We start from the raw sequence: 22,203 nt of genomic DNA, 5'->3' as shown, positions 1-22,203 counted from the left end.
ATTCCTACAGATTACAAGTGACAAAATCTAAGCTTAACTTAGGTTACACAAAATAGAACAAATTATTGAACGGATACTAGAATAGCTCTCAGAAATGAAGGAAGAACTGTAGGTCCCAGGAAAGTAAGATGAACTGTAACAGAGACACAAGCTCCTGCAACATTCTCCTCCTTCCTGGCCTTCTTGGGATCCTCTGTGCAGCTTCATTCTTTCCTCCTGAAGAAGGACTTTCTCTATACTATGTAGAGACTGCATTCTGACCTAGTAAGCCAGTGTTTTTTCCTCCAGGGCTAATTAATAAACTTCCAGGAATGGACCACAGTGTCCCTGGTTGGGACATGTGTCATACCCTTACCAAGTACTTCAGCAAAAGGGACACAGTATTATCATCAGCCTCATCTATGTGGCCACATACCACACTTATTCTTGCCGAGGTATCCAAACTGGAAGTGCCTTGATTTTGGTGGCTTCCTAGTTATATTGGCAGAGAAATCAAAGAAAAGGGATATTTTCCCAAGCAAACAAAACAATGTGCCCACTACTATTCTAATTACTACTGCAGTATAACAAATTACCCCAAACTCAGTGATATAAAACCACCATTACATTTTCTTGACCCAAACTTAGTAGATGTAATGTTTTTCTAGAAGAATATACTAGAAACTAATTAAAGAACATTTTTTAAAGAATTAAATATCTCTTAATATGAAAACATCACTAATAAAGATGGTGGGTAGTAATATATACATGCATATATTATACAGGTACATGTATATGTGTAGTTTGATGTGTCTGCTTATAGCCAAAGTTTTATCTTTAAATCCAAAATGAAAAAGGTATCTTGCTGCTATTAATAAGAATAATAAAAACAAGAGAGAGGAGAACACTGAGAGAATTGATGGCTACCTAGGAGTGTTGACAGAGTGTGGTGAACACAAGGACAGTGCAGGCCAACTGCACATTCATTACATTGACATATTCAACAAATGAGGTCAGATAGTCAAGAACTAATGGTAGCACTGAGACCAAGGGTTGTAAAATGTCTTTTTAGTTATTAAATTTCATTTGATGTTCTGTTTTCCTAAATTGCTTTTGTGTTGCTTGTTATGAACTCCCTATTACTATTTTGGGTATGCTAAATATCCAAGCATTTCTAAAGAATTATTTCCTGATCAACAGAGTGGAGGAAATTTTAATCAGGTACCTGTGAGACCATGATTTTCTTTCTAGTTTGCAAAATAATATTAACAAATTGATCATCCTACAAAAAAAATTCCAACCCACCTTTTAATAATCCAACATGAAGAATTGCATATTTGTCTGCTTAATGGCTCACTTTTATTTTATTGATATTAATCAGATAGTAATTTATGCCATAGCATAATATAATAGCACACTATCACTAAGCTTTTTCCTTTTGAACAGCCTATCTTAACCTTTATTATTTAGTACTCAGTATATTTCTTACCTTTATAAAACCTCAAATGTTGCTCTGATATTTTACCTTTACTATTTCTTGGTACTATTTCATTCACAAGAAATGCACTGGGACAATGGAAAGTGAACTGGTCCAAATAACAACTGACTGTAATTGAGTTCTTGGCTTGCACTAGCTCTATGCCCTAAGGTAGAGATTAGCACTAAGTCAGTGGTTTCCAAATTGGCTGCACATTTCAGTCACCTGAGGAGCTTATATAAATCCCATTGACAAGGTCATATCCATATCAATTAAATGAGAATGTCTGAGAGTGAGAAGCAACTTGAGTCAATTGGGAAAACTTGGGGCCACTTTACAATTTGATCTCTGAGGTCCTTCTAACTCTAGAACTCTGTGATTCTGTGGCTTAGCACTTGAAGCGAAGCATTAAATTTTAAAAACACTAAAGGAGAAGAAAGTAGGGACTTATTCGGAAAACTGAGATGTGTTTAGGAACTGTGACATAAAGAGAAGGATTCATATGAAGCCCGAAGAACAGGACAAAACCTCTTGAAAAGTAAATCACTAGAGTCGATTTTTACCTGCCTCCACCCCTGGCCACAATACACTAAGAACAAATATTTCATGAACAAATTTACATTATAGATGATGGTCGTCTAATAAAAGAGGGATGGATCATATTATGTGAACTCTACATGCAAGTATATAAGGAAGAAATAGATGAAACTCCGTGTTTTATTCTTTTATCACAATTAGCCCCTGTAATTCTCTCCTTTCTTTCTCTCTTCTCACAGAAGTTAAGAAGAAACGTGTATCCAGGGTTCACATAGCCAAGATCCTGGCTGCTTGTAGCACTTATGTTCATGTCTTTTTAAAGAAAAGAGGAAAGAGACCAGTCATTTAGTCTTGCTCAGGGTAATCGGGGAACTATTTAATATATCTGTAGGGTAGAACAGAAAAAGCAATTAGTGTTAAGAAGGCTTAATTAAAAGGCAAAACAAACTCCTTCTGAAATAGGTTGGTAGGACACATAATATTGTTGGGAGCAATGTATACATACCTTCATACACATTTCTGGCAGATGGGTCAATAGATTACCATAATGAATTAATCTATACATTCTCCTAAATTCTTACTAAGGATTAATACTTTGCAATTGTGTGACCTTTCCCTATGAAGACAATCCCAGGAATGTGGATTCACTCATTGTGGGTGTTCCCAAAAAAGTCTTGGAAAGTATAGTTGGGCTCAGGAAGAGTTTTCTAGTACAACCCATCTCAAAGCAGGATATATCTGAACTAACTTTGCTAGTATTGTTTTTAGACTACGTATCCAATTTGTTTTATATTATGGATTTCAAGATGGCAATTTCAGTTTAAGTACAAATGAGATGTAACTGCAAAATAAATATTTTTGACTCAAAAAAATTAGACTGAATATATTCACATAACTTTTTCTTCAGAAGGAAGACTCCAATGGTGCTACCACAGAACATGAGTTCAATGATGCTAATACAGAACAATTTGGTTGGGTTAAATTGGAAGCAATAAGAAGAGAAAGTTCTAGATGAGAAGAAAAAGGGATTTCTCAGTCAAGAACAGATAAGAGAGATTTTCTTTTCCTAATCCAGGGTGTTGGTTCTATGGCAGGGGCAACACAGAAATCTGGTCCTGAGTGAATGAATGCAGAGATAGAGGTGTCTGTCCTCCTGCCAGAAAACTCATCCACTATGTCTTAGTTATAAATCTGCCAGTACAAATAAAAGGAAGAGAACTGGAGGAACCCCCTTTCTAAGTTTTGCCACATCAGGAAGATAAAAAATAATGTTGAGATAGAAGACTTCTTCTCAAGAATAATATAAGAATTTAAGGAATCTGAAAAAAACAAATAAAATTAATTAATAGATTAATTAGTGTGAGACAATGCAAGAAAGTTCAGAGAAGAAATGATTGGGTTAAAAGAGCTTTAACCCAATAGTGAACTAATCATCTGATGGGATTAACCTAGTGGGGTGTGGCTAGAGGAGGTAGGGCATTTGGAGCATAGTTTTGGGGTATATATTTGTATCTGGAAAGTGGAATTATCTCTCACTGTTCTCTGATCTTCGTGTGAGCTGCTTCCTTCTACCACATTCTTCCACCATGTTATTCTGCCTTACCTTTAGCACAAGGAATGGAGCCAATCTTCTGTGGACTAAGACCTCTGAAACCATAAGATCACAAATAAACTTTTCTTCCCTTAAACTTGTTCCAGTCAGATCTTTAAGTCACAGCAGTGAAAAAGTTGACTAAAATAGAAATTGATATCATGAAGTGGGGTCGTTGCTGTGACTAACCTGACCATGTGATTCAAAAGTTTTTTTGTGTTTTTTTTGGATTTTGTGGGAGGAATTTTGAGATGCTTAGCAGTGCCAGCTCCAAAATGCTTTAAATTGTTATAAGCAGAGCTTAATGGCTGATTCTGATGGGGACTCCGAAGACCAGGATGTCAATAGGACTGTGAACAGTGAAGAAAAAGCTCAAGAGGATTCAGAGAGGACTATATTGGAATTTTGACTAGAGGCAATTCCTAGCTTAGAAGTTGTCTACATTATGCCTGTGTCCTGAGACTTTCTGTGAGACTGATTTTAAAAACAACGAACTCCTTAATCTGGTGGAAGAAATGTCTAGGCAGCATGGCATTCAGGAAGTGGCATGGGTATTGCTGGCAGCTTTTTGCTGAGAGCCACAGCCGAGTCTGTATGGCCCCTGGCATTTTGCCAACAGTATTGATTGACAGGCGAGGCATTACTATCCGCCTCTGCCGCAACTTTTGAGTTCTCGCACTATTTTGGAGTTCTCGTGGGGATTTCTGGGGATTCCCCGAGAGTTCCCATTGGTTGGGGAAGTGCAGGAGGAGGGATTTCCGGGAGAGATATTTCCGGCTGGGGGTTCCTGGACAAGCCTCGTGGCGTTCGGGAGGATTCCCCGGGAGCTGTGTGAAGTGTTTTCCTGCAGTTTAAAAATAAAGTTTGTTCCTGCTTCAGTGGCTCGTGATTTGTACCCAGCCAGACTGCGGCAGCTTTTAACCAAGTTTATCTTGATAATCGGGAGCAGAAAGCATAGAAGAAAGATTTGAAAAACTTGAACTTGAAAGTCAGGGGTAAAACTGGAGCTAAGGAAGTTGCAGTTGTTAAAAACAATACTGACACTAAAGAAATGCTAAAGACTTTGCCCAGAAACCCCCAACCATCTCAGGCTCAAGGGAATAAAAGTGAAAATTCTCTGGAGAAGAGATCAATGGGGAATCCTTCTTGCACAGGGAGGCCTAATAAGTTTCTTTCAGTGTGCTCTAATCAATTTATTGTATTTTTTGGTTTAGTTTATTTGTAACTTTTGTACTTAGAACTTCTTTAATTTCTTGAACCTGTGATTCTTGTGATTCTCTGTTTTATTATTTAAGTGCATTAGAGCTTATACTTATATAAATTAAGATTATAGTCTACTTTTAAGTTATATTATTACATTTCATATAAACTGTAATAATGTTAAAGTAACGTACTTCCATTTTTTCTTCTTGATCTTTGTACTATTTTGTTGCTTTCATTTAGATGTGCTTATAAAACTACATATGTTAGTATTTCTGCTATGCCAGTTATATTTTTAAAATATTTTAATATTAAGAAAAAAAGTAGTTACCAATAGTTAAAGCCTTCATTTGTTATATATATCCAGATTAATAACTGTTATCATTCTGTTGATGAATTCTTTTTATGTGTAAAAAATAAATAAAGAGTGCAGGGCGCAGTGGCACATGCCTGTAATCCCAGCATCTCCAGAGGTTGAGGCAGGAGGATTGTGAGGTCAAAGCCAGACTCAGCAATGGTGAGGTGCTTATCTACTCAGAGAGACCCTGTCTCTAATTAAAATACAAAATAGGGCAGGGGTGTCACTCAGTGGTCGAATGCCCCTGAATTCAATCTCCAGTACCAAAATAAATAAATAATAAAAAATAAAGGAATTTGCAAAAAGCTTAACTTGAAGTCAATAGTGTATTCTAATACTTAGAATTATCACAAATGGAGTAGATTATCTTTTAAGATAGTATGATGATATCTCAAACTAAAAATATCATGGCAAAAATTGAAGACATTTTTGATTACTTTTATATTCTTTGACATCAGAGAATAAATTTTCATAGCCATAGAAATGAACCAGAGTTTAAAATACATGGAGATAAAATGTATAAATTAGACATACTTTTACCCTACCATGTAAATCATGTTGTAAATATGCTTTTAGCATTGGAAGTTATAGTAATATTTACATTATTAAAACCAGTAAACTTCTATTTCTTATCCAAAGTATTAATCCTCCATTTAATATAAAGAGATGGTCTAGCCTTTTGAAGTGTAAGCCTTTCAATTTAGTTTTGTTGCAGTATCACCTGAAGAAATACTGTGAATAGCAACATGGTAAGATTATGAGCCCAAATTCTATTTAAAATCAACCTTAAAAAAGGAATCGATTTTATTTTCCAAAGGTGCTGGGACCCTCAGAATAGATATTTTCAGTTATTTTTCATCATTTGTAATAAATGTATGTAAGTATCTCTAATGTATAAGATTTAGGGATAGACTGACTATCTGGGGAAATGCTTCATCCGTAGAAATGAACAGAGGGAGGATCTAGATATGTGGGTGATTATTCTTTAACTCCTTGCTGTGTCATCCATGGTCCTGACAGGAAGCAGAAGGCATGCCCCCAAATTATTAAAGAGACTTAGGTGAAGACCTTATTTGTAGAAATGTGTGCAGTGTGATAATTATATCCCAAAGCTGTTACCATCTTTAGGCTTGAAGGGACAATGAAACCATCAGAGGTGGCAAGAGCTGGACTCACAGAAAATGCACCAGAATCATGGAGTTGTGTCTGCAGAGTAATGGAGAACTGTCAGAATCATAATGCTTATCATGGAGGGAGAGAAAGAATACATATCTCAACTTCTTTTTCCTTCACCCTCTGATCATCAGTCAATGCTTGTGACACAACCAAAAACCATAAGACAGGAGATACAGATAATGGTTTACAGAAGTCAGATGTCCAGGATATAGTACAGAGCCCAACAGAGAACAATAGAGAATGAATTCAGAGATAGAGTAGTAGTAACTGGAGAAGAATTAAAACACTAGGATCTCAGAGAAGGGGCCAATCAATAGTTGGTGACAGATGCCTATGTTGGTTCATTAAATATGCACAATGCTTTAATACCCACACGCTCAGTTACAAGTCACCCTCCCATACCTTGCATATTTCATAGCATATTATTACCTGAACTTACTGTATTAGTCTATTTGTTATCACCTATCATCTTTCCATTAGAATGTATGCATCATGAGAGCAAGGGACTTTGTCTCACTAACTGCTGTGTCTCTAGCACTCAAAACAATTCCTGGCACATAGGTAGTATTCAATAGAGATTTCATAAAGATTATTTGCCTGAGTACAAGTTTGAATCTGACATTCTTGGAATAAGAAGGCTTTAAAGCATTTTACTATGTGGAAAAGTATTGAATTTCTAGATAACTATTTGCAAAAAGAAATAGCTAATGGGAGTAATATTTAAACTGGATTAGAACAAACCATACAAAGGAACAAAATTCCTGGGCTAGTGCTTGCCTAGAAATAGGCATGGGGTTAAGCCAAGGAAAAATCACTGCTATGATTCTTGATAAAAAGATTCTACCAACACTGGGGAGCCACACAGTTAATCTCCCATATGTGTTCTCATTACAAACTAGCATGGAGCCAGAAAACCTCAACATGAATAAACTTCCAACCAACCCTTTGATGTGAGTCTTGCCAAAGAGCAGGGGTGAAGAATGTAGTCTGACAGCTCTTCAAATGGAATTTACTTTGGCTAACTGAAATAATGTCAAATGATATAAAAGCCCAGGCAGCTATTTTATAACCCCAAAAAGAATAAAGAGCACTTTTCCTCTTTTATTTAAAGGCTCCTAGACATTAAATAGCATATAAAATTATACAGTTTTAATTTATTCAACATAAAAGTGGCCCAAAAGACAAACTCATCCCTGTGTATGGCATTAATTCCTGAATATTTGTTGAGCACTTATTATGTGCCAGTAACTGGGTCACCGAGCATATAAAAATGAGTAAAGTAACCCATGACCTCTAGGATATGACAGTCACCTGGCAGAAAGGACATGGGAATTAGTTTCATAACAAGGGATTTACAGAGATATAAACAAGCATGATGGAAACACAGAAGAAGGAATAATAGGCGTTGTCCAGAAACATCAAGAAAGGCTTCTCAGGTGTGATGATGTTTAAACTGAGCCTTTTTTTATTTTTATTTTTTTTTAGTTGTTAATGAACCTTTATTTCTTTCATTTATTTATATGCGGTACTGAGAATCGAACTCATGGCCTCACACATGCTAGGCAAGTGTTCTACCACTGAGCCACAATCCCAGTCTTAAACTGAGTCTTGAAGGATGTATAGAAGTTTTCCAGTTGAACATGAGGATATGGGAATGGGGAAGAAAAGGCAAGCACTCAATAACACTGACAGTATTTGCACTTGTGTTCCTAATTTTGTGGTTACTAATGGATAATTTAGTTGTAAACTAAGGAGGAAAAGACAGATATCGAATTAATTTAAAGGATACAGTCATTCCATGTGAAAACCATAGGACTACAGAGTGAGCTACATGAACTACAGATTGCACAATAGTTCAAGTAGATAAAAGTTGTCATCACATATCACAGGGCAAATTGGTCAGTAAAGTTGGAACCAAGCTCATATTGCAAGTCATAATTCAATTTTAGTCACAACTTTTGCCACATTGAATTAATGTTCTTAATTTGATCTTATGCCAACTATAAGATATATCACCAAAAACTTTACCACTACCCTAAATTTCTCCTCTGATTTCTTCTTTGGTGCTTGTTCAATATACATCTCAAACTAAGTATTTCAAAATAACAACTATTGTTCTTCTATCTTCCAACCTGCCCTTCCCACAGACTTCTCTGTCTCAATAAATGGGAATTCCAGCTGTCCAGTTAGGCTGTCCAATCTTCCTTTAGCCCTCTATTTTATGTTTTCATTCAATTTATTGTCAAATCTTTCACCATCAAAATATACCCAGAACTTGACCATGTCTCATTAGCTCCATTCTACCATGTTGGGGTTCAAGTCACCGTTACTGCTTTCCTCCTAACAGTTCTCTGCTGTCCCTTGCAAATCCTAGAGTCTATTATTCATGCAATCCTCAAAGTGATCTATTTAAATATTTCATCTAAGCAAAACTTACTAATAGCTTCCAATCTGATAGAAATGTATATATTTATGTGTGTATGTATAAAGTTGCCTGAAATTTTCTGTATAATTTTTTCCTCCTACCCTTCCACATTTAGTCTCGACCTGTGCCCCACTCTCTCTCTTGGCTATAATTTGAATCTGGAATGCACCCTAAAGTCCAATGTATTGAAGACTTGGTCACCAGACTGTGATGCTATTGTTGAGAAGTGGTGGAAACTTTAGGATGTAGGGCCTAATGAAAGGAAGTGAGGATACTGAGGGTGTGCCCTTGAAGGGTATTAGGACCCCAACACCTTCCCCTTTCTCTCTTTGATGCCCAGTCACCATAAGGTGAGCAACTTCCTCCACTCCATGCTCCTGCTATGATGAATTGCGTTGCCACAGGCCCAAAAGCAACAAGGTCAAGCAACATGAACTGAAACCTTTCATACCATGAACCAGATAAATCTGTCTTCCTTATAAGCTGATTATCTCAGGTATCTGTTACCATAACAAAAAGCTGACTATCACTCTCAAGTCACTCTGCTCCAGTGCTTCAGACACACTGGCCTCCTTGATGTTCCTTTCTCAAGCATACTAAATAGTCATTTGCTGCCTATTTACATTGCACATTACACTCAGCCAAGGCTCAGCCCGGAGGAGTGCAAGTTCAAAGTCAGTCTCAGTAACATAGCAAGTACTTAACTTAGCGAGATCCTGTCTCAAATTTTAAAAGAAGGTAGGCAGGGGATATTGCTGGGGCGTGGCACAGTGGTAAATTTCCCCTAGGTTCAATCCCCCCATACCAAAAAAAAAAAAAAGAAAGAAAGAAAAGGGTACAGATTTTTGTCTGTTGCCCTCACTGCTTTGTCTATAGTGCCTTACTAGCCCCTGTATCTCCTGCACACAGAATCTGCTCAATAAATAGTATTAATTCTTTAAAAAACACAGTTTTTCTTCACATTCTGTAAAGGCACACAATTGTAATATATTTACAAAATTCATTAAATAAATATTTGTTGAACATTTAAGCCAGAAGGGGGCAGCAAAGTTTAAGCAGCCATCATTGTAGGTCAGCAATATGAAGATGAGTGAACACAGCTGAGTCTGAGCTGAAGAAAGTGAGATCAGAGAGCCCTTTAGGACTGTGTCTTTACCAATAAGCTGAGAGGAGAAAGTGACAAGACTTGCCCCAGGAGCCTAAGACTCGCGGGAGAGGTCCACAAAAATGAACAGATGGGTCATAAGGGAACTTATTCAGATGCCAGAGAATTTGGCAAATCACCCCTATTGGTCATGGACACTACATGATCTACTTCTCAGATAACAAGACTGTTTATGATTGTAGCCAGAATCTAGGAGTCAAAATGTGCCTACATTTAAGACAGGTCGGGAATTATGTACGTCTCCACAAGTGGTTCCTCTTCCCTGAAAGCCAAGTTTCTTTTAATCATTGAACTGTTCCACATCTGTTAAGTTAAGTGAAAATAAAAAACTATAAAAAATAGGTCCAAGTTCCTAAAGAACAAAAGCAGATACTGGTACCTTTGGACCATTAAGACTAGTAAAAAAAATTTTTGTTATTCATTCAGATTTTGTCAGTTACTCCCTAAGAAATCATCATCCCCTAAATTAAAATATAAAATATTAATACAAATTTTAAAATATAACAATGACACCATAGTTTTCAACCCTGTTTTTTATTTCTCCAAGCCACTTTCCAAGTTCCTTTTTCCTCATGTCCAAGTATCCATCTTGGTGTTCTTATGTGATTTAGAGCTGCTCTGTTTACTATGGTAGTCACTGGCTACATGTGGTTCCTGGGAATTGCAGAAGTTGTTTATATGTGTAACAGGATTTAAATTTTAAATTTTATTTAATTTTAATGATTTATATTTAAAAGCTCGTACTTGAGTCAGTTACTGGAAAACTTAACTGGGAATAATTTAAATACAAGAATGTTCTTTTGTAACAGTGGTTCACTTCACCTTTTGAATATAGCTCTGAGGCTAATTTTTAAAAGAGACCTATTTTCCTTTTCCTTTTCTCCCTCTCCCCTCACTCAAGAACAGGAAACAAGATTACCTTAAGTTATCTGTGCTCCACAGGAAGCAGATGTCTAGGAAGTGAAAAACTCCCCAGATAATTAGTGCCCTGGGACCCCCTCTCAGGGCACACCAGAAATGTAGCCTTTGAATAGCTCCTTTAAAATCCTTCCCTCACCCCCAGTTCCTCCTGATGGGCAGAATCACAGCCTCAGGGACTGGAGTCCCCTCTGTTTCTCCATCGCTAGCAAAGTGATAAAGCATCTTTTCCTTTTACTCAAAGCCGTGTCCTCGTTATTAAACTGGCATTAATTGGCATTGGGGACAAGGACTGAGCTTTCGGTAACATTTTCAACTTAATAATGAAATACAAATGTGTGTGTGTGTGTGTGTGTGTGTGTGTGTGTCTCCAATAAAGTTAAAATCTGACATGGGATATTCTTTAAGTGATAAAAAAACACTGGATTTTGTAGACTTAATATAAGGAAAGAATATAAATGTCTTATTAACAATGTTTATATTGATTATATGTTCAAATTGTAAGGTATTTGGGGTATTTTGGTTAGAACAAAATATATTATACAATTAATTTTATATTTTAACATTTTTAATGTGGCTGGTTAGAAAATTTAGGACTACACACATCTTAGATATAATTTCTACTGCACCAGTCTGGCCTAGAGCCTTAATACTCAAACTGTGGTCTGTGCATCAGCAGGATAAGGTCACCTGAAATCTTCTTAGAGATGACTAAGAATCTACATTTTTTTTTAATGTAGGCGATTTTGAAGCCAATTAAAAGAGGCAGTTGGTATAGATAGGTAAATCAAGTCAGGTCAGATCAATGAGGCCAATTTGAGTGAGTCACAGAAGTTGGAGAGGAATTGAAATGCTAAGGCTTCTGAGCCCTTCCTCCACCTTAATGAAGATAATCTGCCCCTGCTCCAACCTGTTGCTAAGGTAACCTGTTTGAGGAGTTGCCCTTCTCTACAGGGACTTGTAAAAGTTGTTAATTAATATGTCCAGGGCTGCTCCATGTGGCCCTTCCCACCCAACTGCTTCTCACCTTTTTGGCCATCCCACCAACATCTCCTGGGCCTAGTCAAGTACACAGGAAAGAGAAAGAGAACAGAACAAAGGAAGCCTAGGACATATAAAAGGAAAGACACCCTCACTTCTTGGAATACCAGGATTCTAGCTATGGCCCCCTTCTCCCTCCCAGGAGAAGTCTATGTTACCCTTTTCTAGATAAACCCTGCTTTATAAGCTTGCTTGCCTCAGCATGATTAACATGTGAGGGAGCAGAACTCCTCACAGGTAAGCAGCAGTACCAATTTGTTTACCCATTACAGTTTGAGATGCAATCTAAACTGCAACCAACAATCATGACTTACCCATTCTTTGTTTCTCTAGCACACAAAAACTATTCAATCCATAGTATTTAATTTTAAAACAATTTTTCAGCTTCTCATTACACACTTGGCACTTCCTACAATGACTGGCTTTCTTGACCCTGACCAAGCTATCTGATGAACAGCATTGGTCTAAAGAAATGCCTGCCACTGTCTCTGGCTTTTCTTCCCCTTTAGCTATCTATAACCTAGTCCTACCTGCCTTTCCTCCACGTATTACATTCATAGACTCATACAATGCCAGAACTAGACAGTGATGCTTCTAGCCTCATTTTCCTAGAAGCTGAACCTGAGACTGATGTTTATTCAAGTGATTTATTCTAGGAGTGATCTCAGAGAAAAATGAGCATAGGAGGCAAAATAGATCAAGGAGAACAATGCTTAGCAAAGATGTGGGCTCTTTTGGAGACCAGCTCTATCCTGTTCCTACAGGGGTCATCTGGAGCCCAGATTTCACTAGTGTTGTTCATACCTAAAGACCTTAAGACAGGGTGGCTCCTGGATACCTTTAGACTAGTCAGTCATTATTTGAAGCTGGGGTCAATGCACAGCATACATGCATGGTGGCTTCCTGTCAGCCAAGAGAAATTCTCTGTAGAAGAGGGAAGTGGTGAGCTATTAACAACAAACTCATTGAAGCTGAATGAAGTGTGCACCTGCCAGTAAAGAGAACTGGGGTAAGCATAATAGCATCAACTGCAGCCAAACCACTGCACCTCTCAGGTTCACTTGCTTTTCATATTAAGTTTATTCCATCCAAACATAGCTTCTCCAGGTTCCGACTGAACCCAATGTCTGGAAGATCTTACAAAATGAGGACTGGTGAATGAAACCGTCTCAGCTGCTGATTCGGCTTGAGGCTATGCAGATGCTTCAAGTGACCCACGTACCTTACAGACCAATGTTTACCTTCCTCAGAATCTGTCCCACTTCCCATCTTGGCCACATGAAAATCAAATATCAGCATGTCCTGACTAGAATAGTATTTGGGTATGCTAAATAGGGGAGGGGAATTGTGTGTCAAAATTTCTGCAGGTCATTGACATATACCAACCAAAACTGAAAGAGTTGTCCTGAGAATGACCTAACTCCAGAAACTCATCCTTATAAATAACTGCACTCTAAAACCACTTTTCAGACTCAAGCACTGATATCAAACATGCATGTCTTTTTCCATTTCCCTGGAAGCACAGAATGAGATGGGCATTCTTGTTCAAGTAGTTTCTTGTGAGTGCTCTGAGAAGCAAGGGAGAGAGTGAAACAGGATAAGGCTGGAAGGAAAAAACCTCCTCCAGAATATGGTCTCTGATAATGACTCACATTAATTGATACCATAGGGAAGTTCTGGAAGTCAGATTGCAACACAGAATTGTTCTCACCTTGAGATAAGGTGCTTCTCCTTTTGTGTCATATGACAATTAATCATTTTTTAATCCTTGCCCTAGGTAAGGGAATGGGGGTGAGGGGTGTGTATGCTTAGCCTTCTAGGAAGATGGGAGGATCTTGTTTTGCTGAGGGTCCTCCTCTAGAGAAGAGAGCAAATGTCAGTTCAGTCTGCCAATACTGACAACAGCTGAAGGATGAGAACACTTTCAATAAAGTGGTCTGGGTAGGCACCAACAACACAGATTACAAGGCCTTAAAGATTATCCACCTCAGTAACTTTTAAACCTTTTTTCTCTGTTGTATTATCTCTTTGAACAGTGATTAAAAGTTGTGAATTCTCTCCATAGAAAAGTAGACATGCATACAAAGTTTTGCATATAATCAAATGTGGTTGACAGATTGGTTAAGACCCAAATAATTTACATGTGATTTGTCCAAAGTGTATATGGTAAGTTAGAACAGCATGAGATGGACAGACAACCCAAATTTTAAATATTGAAATTTGGGGTGAAATTTTTTCATAATATACTGTGGGCACATGAGGTATTGAAGCAACAAGATATCTCTGAGAGCTCCCAGTTGCATAATTCACAGATATGTTAAAGTCATAGCCATGTTATTCTCTTTTCTCTATCATATATATGTGTGTGCATATACATATATATTGATTTATTTATTGTTTTAGTCAGATTTTTTTGCTGTTATGACTAAAAGACCTGATAAGAACAACTTTAGAGAACGAAACAATTATTTGAGGGCTCATGGTTCCAAAAGTCTCAATCCATAGCCATTCCTTATGGTTTGAAGTGAGGCTGAACATCATGGCAAAAGAATGTGATGGAGTGAAGCAGCTCACATGATGATCAAAAGCAGAGACACCACTCACCAGATACAAAGTATGTATCCCAAAGGCATTCCCCCAATGCCCACCTCCACCAGCCACAGCTACCCACCCACAGTTACTATTCAGTTAATCCTATCAAAAGATTGATTCACTGACTGGGGTAAGACACTCAAAATCCAATCATTTCTCCTGTGAACCTTTTGCATTGTCTCACACATGGGCTTTTGTGGGACACCTCACATCAAAACCATAACATTTTATTTATTTATTTATTTACTTACTTACTCATTTTTGAACAGGTGTGGTGGCACGTACCTGTAATCGCAATGACTAGAGATTCTGAGGCAGGAGGATCTTACATTGGAGGACAGCCTTGGCAATTTAGCAAAACCTTTCTCAAAATGAAAATTTATTTACAAAGGCTGGAGATATAGTTCAGTGATAGAGTGCTGCTTAATATTTTTAAGTTAAAAAACATTTTAATATTGCTACTTGCAATTTTAAAATAACCATGAAGTTCCATTTAGAAGGAAGGTGTTGTGCTACTAAGATTAGAGGAAAGCATAAACATTAAAATCTAATCAGAGCTCAGAAATACCTTGTTTTAACTAAAGGCATAAACTTTAAGTTTTTTTTCTTTTTTCTTAGGAGTTTTTAAAGTATGAATTAAAGTTTGCAAGTTCAGAATGTTTTAAGAATGCCTGAAAGTTTCAAATTCCCTGTCTTCTCATTAGTGGTGCTCTCTGTAATATAATAATTTAGGTGCTGATAGAAGACAAGGAGGCTTTGGGTTTTAAAAATTTTTTAGATCTTATTCTGTGTTGAATATTTTTATAATGGAAGGATTTTGACTATTCTTTTTAAATAATCTTTGGATGTTAACTTTATACTTTGGAAATCACTAGGGAAAGACAGAGAAAGAAAACAACATAATTTTAAAATATGGTTATTTTCACTGACAGCTGAGTCCTTTGGGATCTAATTTGATATTTGGCCTCAAAGTAAACAACTATGTTCGTTAGCTTTTGTCTCTGTGACCAAAATGCCTTAGAAGAACAATGCAAAGGAGGAAATTTTTATTTTATTTTTTTCAAAGTTTTAAAGGTTCAGTTCATGGTTGGCCCACTCCATTGTTCTGCGCCCAAGATGAAAGAGAACATCATGGTGAAAGGGTATGGCGAGGAACACTGATCAGCTCATGACAATCAAGAAGCAGAGAAAAGGGAAAGGTCTCCAGAGAAGATGCATCCTTCCAGGGCACGCTTCTAGGCACCTACCTCCTCCAGCCACACCCCACCTATCGCAGTCACCACCTAGTCAGACCATTCAAACTAGGATAGGCTAATTAGGTTACAGCTTTTAAAATCTAATCATTTCACTTCACAATACTCCTGAATTAGCACAGGAGTTTTGTTTTTAATATTTGTTTTTTAGTTTTAGGTGGACACAATATTTTATTTTTATGTGGTGCTGAGAATCGAACCCAGTGCCTCACGCATGCTAGGCGAGCATGCTACCACTTGAGCCACATCCCCAGCCACAGCACAGGAGTTTTGATGGGACACCTCATATCCAAACTATAATAAAAACTATCCATTTTTAACAGATAGTATGTATTTGGGAATGGTACTGGTAGTACTTTCAGAGTGATGATTTGACGTCCAGGAAAATTGGCCCTAGTTCTGGTGTAATAAGGTTTGACTATCTGAAAGTAATATGCAGTCAGGAAGCTCACATAATATCAAATATCAAATTAGAAACTTTAAATTTAAAAGCCCAAAAGGCTTAATTGTCAGTGAAGATAATCATATTTTAAAATAATATGCCCACATATTTGCATAGTGATTTTGCATGCATTATTATATATGCACATAATTTTCTCCTATTATTTTCTGTATCCTTACATTATACCTGACCTCAGATCCTTTGATCCTTTTTATAACAGAGGCTCTATTTCCCCTAGTACATTACAGAAATTACCTCAAACAATATCCTATCCTGCTGAGGGATGCTCTTAGAAGACTGGTCTTCACATTATTTGCTATGAATACTTAGGAATATGTTTTGGTTTTTTCCCACCTGTTACTTCCTCCTGATAAGTATGGAACAAAGACTAGTTTTCACACTTGGAGAAATTCCTACTGTACCTAGTGACATCACCCACAAATGGAATCACCATGGGAGATATCCACAAGTTTTCTTTGGGTATGGGGGAAACTGTTGTTCCATCAAGGAGGACACTTGTGTTAATTTTTATTTTCCCTCTGTACTTTGCCACTAAAGCAAATCTACACTCTCTAATTGTGCCCATTTTCTTTCTACCAGTCACAATAGCATTTCATGATGATCCTCATGCATAAAAAATCAAGTTATACTACATTACCACTGAGCTAAAATTAAGGGGTAAAAAATAAGATACCATTTGTTACCAGGGTGCATGGTAATGCTTGGTAAATGCATTCAATATGTTTTAGTTTACCTTCCATTTAGTAAAAGCATTAATTTAAATCATTTAATTTTCCTTTTCAAAATTACATTTTCTTTTACATGCAGATATAGGCCACAGTGAACACTAATTTATCAGTTGATTTTGATCATTTTCTTTTGTCTTCAATTCCTATTACTTTGCTTCCTTTTGGAAAAATTCTCTATATGATTTCTTTTAACTCCCTGTCTCTTTGTTCTCCTTGAGTTCTCCTTGGGTTCTTTCTCAATTGCAATGCTAATGCAGAAATGAAAAGTTCCTGTTATAGGGGAATATCAGAACATGCACAGGATTTATAAGGGAATATCTCCTTTGTACCTGTGCCTTATGCTATGAGAACTACTATAAAAAATTAATTTGAAACCAGAAAAATCTTTATCAGTTGGTTTCTAAGAAGCTGAATTTCAATTCTGAAACCATTTAGGAATCAAAACTCAAGCTCTACAGAATTATTCAGAACTACTTTATTTGATAAAAATCCTTCAAATAAAATAACAAAACCAACAACTAAATAATTAAGCATTTTATCATATTAAAAATTGCTTACTTTTAACAAAAAATTGCTCAGTTAAATGTGAGCATATTTTAGTTTTCTGAATATTGGTTTATAATTCTAGATTTAATAAATAAATTCTTAAAGATGTTGATGATAAAGATGATAAACCAGATGTTAATAATTGGTCATTCATAATTATTAGATACTTTTTGGTAAAAAGCACTCACTTGGTTCAAAACAGGTATATGAGGGCTAAAGTCCTCTTTCTACAAGTTTTTTTAGTAGATGGAATATTATAGTGAAAGCCAGATTCAGACAAAAATCAACCACCTCTATCCATTGAGAGAAAAGGTAGGCAGAAAAAAAAATTGACTAACTTATGCTGTAAATTCAATAGCATCTGTGTTGTTTGTTCTGTCAAGCACTTTGCAAGAAAGATTTACTGGAGGCTGATGAAGCAATATTCTAGTTGCAGGATTGTAGGATCCTGCCAACCTTCTGTAATATCAGATAAGAGACACCAACAACGTCTAGATATGGGAACTGATGGAAGATTTAGGCTTTGGTTCATGCTACTCTCAAGAGCACAGCATAATTTGAACACCACTGCTAACACCAGTGAAGAATCATTTCTAACATCCATATACTAACTGTCAAACCCTTCAGTGTTGATCAATGATAAGGCTAGTCATTCTAGATGATTTTTCAAGTACTAAATAAACATTTCTGGGATATTGATTCCTCACTAATGATTTCAACCATTAATTGATTGTCCTAGAATATAGATAAAAAGTACTTGCTATGGTCCACATGTTCCCCAACTTTCATATGGTGGAAACTTAATCCAAGTCATGTGTTAATGATATTTGAGAAGCAGTATCTATGAAAGGTAATTAAGTCAAAAGGTTCAGCCCTTGTAACAAGATTGACTCATTCATGGATTGATGGTTTATTGCAGGAGTGACTGTTATATAAAATTGAGTTCTCTCTGGCATGCTTGCTGTCTCACAATGTAATGATGTCCCTTTGCTCTGTCATGACCATCAGGAAGGCCCTTACCAGATGCTGAGTAGATGTCACCACAATGTTCTTGGACTGACCAGCTTCCAGAATCATTAAATAAATAAACTTAATCTTTATGAATTATCCAATCTGTGGTATTCAGTTATAGCAACAGAAAATAAACTAAAACACATAAATATACATATTTAGCACACTATTCATTATTTTTCTCCTTGCAGATTAATAGCTCTTACTTAGTTACTAAATTGCTCTTCACTGTCGGGAGTCACTTTGGACAGGAGATATGTACACACCTTTAAGTCCTGAGTAAAGGGGTACTGAACAGTTATTGCACCCTGCAATACATTGGACTTTTACCCCAGCTTAGATAATGAGGTGTGGCTCCAGGGGTGGTGTTAGCAGATGGGGTTCAATTACACCTACCTGTTCCTTTGTAATCCTACCCTGTTGCCCTTTTTGGGATAAAATGTTCCACGGAACCTCCCCTTGTGTGTCTCCCCTATATAAGAATAAAAAATTCCAGTGGCTTGCCCTCTTTCCACGGACCCCTAAGTTCACAGAGCTGTCCCTGGATTTTGAAAAGGTATGTTTGTGTGTTTGTGTGCTTTCTTTCACTGTTTTCTAAAGTTATTGGAATAACTTTTGTGAACCCAGCATAGGTCACCAGCTAGGATAGATAGCGATACTTCACTTACTCTTTTCCAATACTCAGTTGTTATGTAATTAAATATTTTCAAATAGAAAATACCTACTCACAGCCTCTCCAGCTAATTCCTCTCTTTTACCTCTCTTGATATCCTAGCTTTCTTATCTTATTCCCTACTCCTACCTGATCTTTGAATGTTTTAGGAAATAGCCTCCCTGGAAATCAAATTTTATGTACACCTCTATACTAGTCTCTTCCCTGGGGTGGCACTAAGATGCTGAGAAAATGGCTTGATTTTCCTTCTATTGGGAAGGAATAAGAAAATGTAAATATTTCAGAGTAAAAGTATTTCTGTGGTTTACCATGCTCCACTGTTCTGGGAGAATAGGCCCTGCCCAGCACCTGGAGAGTTCTTTGTTGGTGAATAATGTGAGGGGTGAAAGTTTCAAGGAGAACTAGAAAAACACTATATTGCTCTACAATAAGAAAAGAAAGATAGAAAAGATTGAAAGACCAGAGGGAGAACCGGCTGGGAACACAACCAGAGATGCTGGGCTGAGGCCTCTGAGAGGGAGGGCAGAAAACAGAATCCAGTGATATGTGGCCAGGAGCAGAGACTTGAGAAGAGACAACGAAGTGAGATTTTTGAAAGCCATATATTGTATGAGGTGCAATGTGATTATTCTGGGATAGGAAAACTACAAAGATAGCAATATGCTTGATGTGGTTGGGTTTCTTTTGGAAATAGAGGAAAAGGGCTGACTGAGGAAAAAAGGGATTGCTGACCTCTGGGTTGGTATGTATATGCATCCAGCTCTGAGTAGGAAGGTGATACTTGAAACACAGTAGAGGAGGAAATGGAGCCATACTTGTATATGCTAAGAGTTGTGCAGCTGACTGTTCCTGCTAACTTCATACTATGTATAAGAGCAGGCACATAACACACAATAGCAGGAGTTACCTAGTTTTGCCAAAGAGCAATAAGAACAGGCAGTTGGTACAAAACCTTCTTCCTCCAGTCATTTGGAAAGTAAGCATTTAAAGCATTTGATGCCTTAAAAATTTGTTATTCCTTCATTTCTGCCCCCTACATTTCCAGCTACAAAATTTCATCTTATAGTTCTGTCACACCAAAAGTGCACAGAAGAAATAAGAAAGACACATAGACCATATAAAGAAAAGAAGGCACAACAATGGTGACTAACAATGTAAAACCACCTACTTACAATTCAAGATTTTCAAACCCAGCTCTTGATTAGGACTTATTATTGTCCAGCTTAATAGTCACCATTAATTATTAACTATTGATACATAGGAAGCATATTTATCAAATTTCAGAGAGCACAGATGTATATTAGCTACCAGTAAAACTGGTAGGTAGCTAATACTCCAAATAATAGAATTTATATTTTTAAATATTGACAGATTGCATCAAAAACAAAACACTGTGATTGTTACCAGCTAATTAGATTGTTAAGCAAAAATATGTCCTCAAGCTCCAGACCCACATTACCATCAGCTTAATTGAACTCTTTTTTAGATATCTTACTTGAATACTCAATATTCCTTTCTAAAACATAGTTCTTCCAGTGTTCATTGTGTAATTTGAAAGTTACTACCATTTAATCAATTATGAATTATCCTAGAATATAGATAATTGTCCTAGAATATAGATAAAAAGTAGTTGCTATGGTCCTTGGTGTTTTGGGGTCTATTCTTAATTCTTTCTAATTCATTGTCCATATAAACCTAAACAAATCTACCCAGTTGCTTAAACAACTCAATGGATTCTCACTACTTTAGGGATTAAAGAACAAAATATTTAGCATAGCCAGTGAAGCCCCTGCATGATCTAACCCTTTCCTACCTTGCCAATCTCATGTTATGCTACAAACTTAATTTTGGCTCGTACCAGTCCCAGTGGCTTTTTTTTACTTTATTGAATTTATGTCTCATGATACAAACCTAGGCTTTACACAGACTTCTCTGTAATTAATATATATATATATATATATATATATATATATATATATATATATATATAACCATTATTTCCTCCCTGACTCCTACCCTTAATCAAATCTTCCAAGTGCATTCTCTCCTACTATATTGTACCTCTTATGCTGCTTTTAGTACTTTAATTTTACTTTTATTTGTGTGATTATTTAAAACTCCCTTCTACCTTATACTGAAATCTCCATGTGGGTAGAAACGATTCTTGTTTTATTTACTATCAGACTCCCAAAATCTAGCACAATATTTGTATATTAAATATTTAAATATTAAGTGAAATATTTAATATTTAAATATTTAATATACAACTACAACAATATAGTAGTTGTATATTAAATATTTAATGACAAAAAGATAAATGTGAATGGAGATTAATGTAAAATATTGTTTTGCTCCCAGCCCTTAGCAATCCAGAATAATTGAATTTGAGTTGATAATAAGCCCATTATATACAAAGATGATACCTGTTGCGAGGAAGCTTCTGGAGTCTTTGACTATGCTAATGGACTTGCAGGTGATGGTCTAGGGATGTGAATGCTCCTTTGTGCTTTGCATTGCCAAACTGTCTTCAGCAATGTGCCTTAGTACTTGCTGCTCCTGGAATGTTCAGGCCTCAAGTTTCTGCACAGCTAACCCCTACTTGTTACTAGTGATGGATACAATGTTGCTGGTGATCCCAAACACCAATGCTTCAATCCCTGTCTAAATAGAAGGCTTCAGACTTAATATGGTACCCCTCCTTTTTTTCCTGATGTTTATTTCCTTCTCTGTCACTAGAGTGTTTTGAAAGGAATGTAATTTCATTCCATTCCATTCATCATTCATAGCATCGAAATTCTTCAGAGAAGTTTTTTCCCCTTAAACATTGGATTTAGTAATATAATAAAGTAGTAATATAATTTGTTTTCAAAAATAAAAATGATAATAATAACACACTAGGGACTGGGGATTTAGCTCAATTCCCCCCTTCTGATTAATTAAACAACAAGCAATGTGGCTTAAGGACCGTGTCTGGTAGGTTGTCCAATTCAACATATGGTTCTTACCCGTCATGGGAAAAACTGACTTTTAGGCGTCAGCCTCCTGTCTTAGGTTGATACCACTGCAATTG

The 22,203-nt window shown here is 36.6% G+C and overlaps 1 long non-coding RNA gene across 1 annotated transcript in view; it reads left to right on the top strand.

Moving 5' to 3' along the window:
- Window positions 1-807: 807 nt before the first annotated feature.
- Window positions 808-22,203, top strand: part of LOC125617783 — a 23,332-nt gene continuing 1,936 nt past the window's right edge. Inside the window, exons 1-2 of the long non-coding RNA XR_007348898.1 lie at window positions 808-836; window positions 4,574-4,579. This is a non-coding gene — a long non-coding RNA (uncharacterized LOC125617783). The remainder of the gene's footprint in view (window positions 837-4,573; window positions 4,580-22,203) is intronic.

Source organism: Marmota marmota, unplaced genomic scaffold (genome assembly GCF_001458135.2).
Source record: "Marmota marmota marmota unplaced genomic scaffold, marMar, whole genome shotgun sequence".
Classification (NCBI taxonomy): domain Eukaryota; kingdom Metazoa; phylum Chordata; class Mammalia; order Rodentia; family Sciuridae; genus Marmota; species Marmota marmota.
The sequence above is the reverse complement of the archived record's forward strand: the minus strand, read 5'-3'. Positions and strand labels throughout refer to the sequence as shown.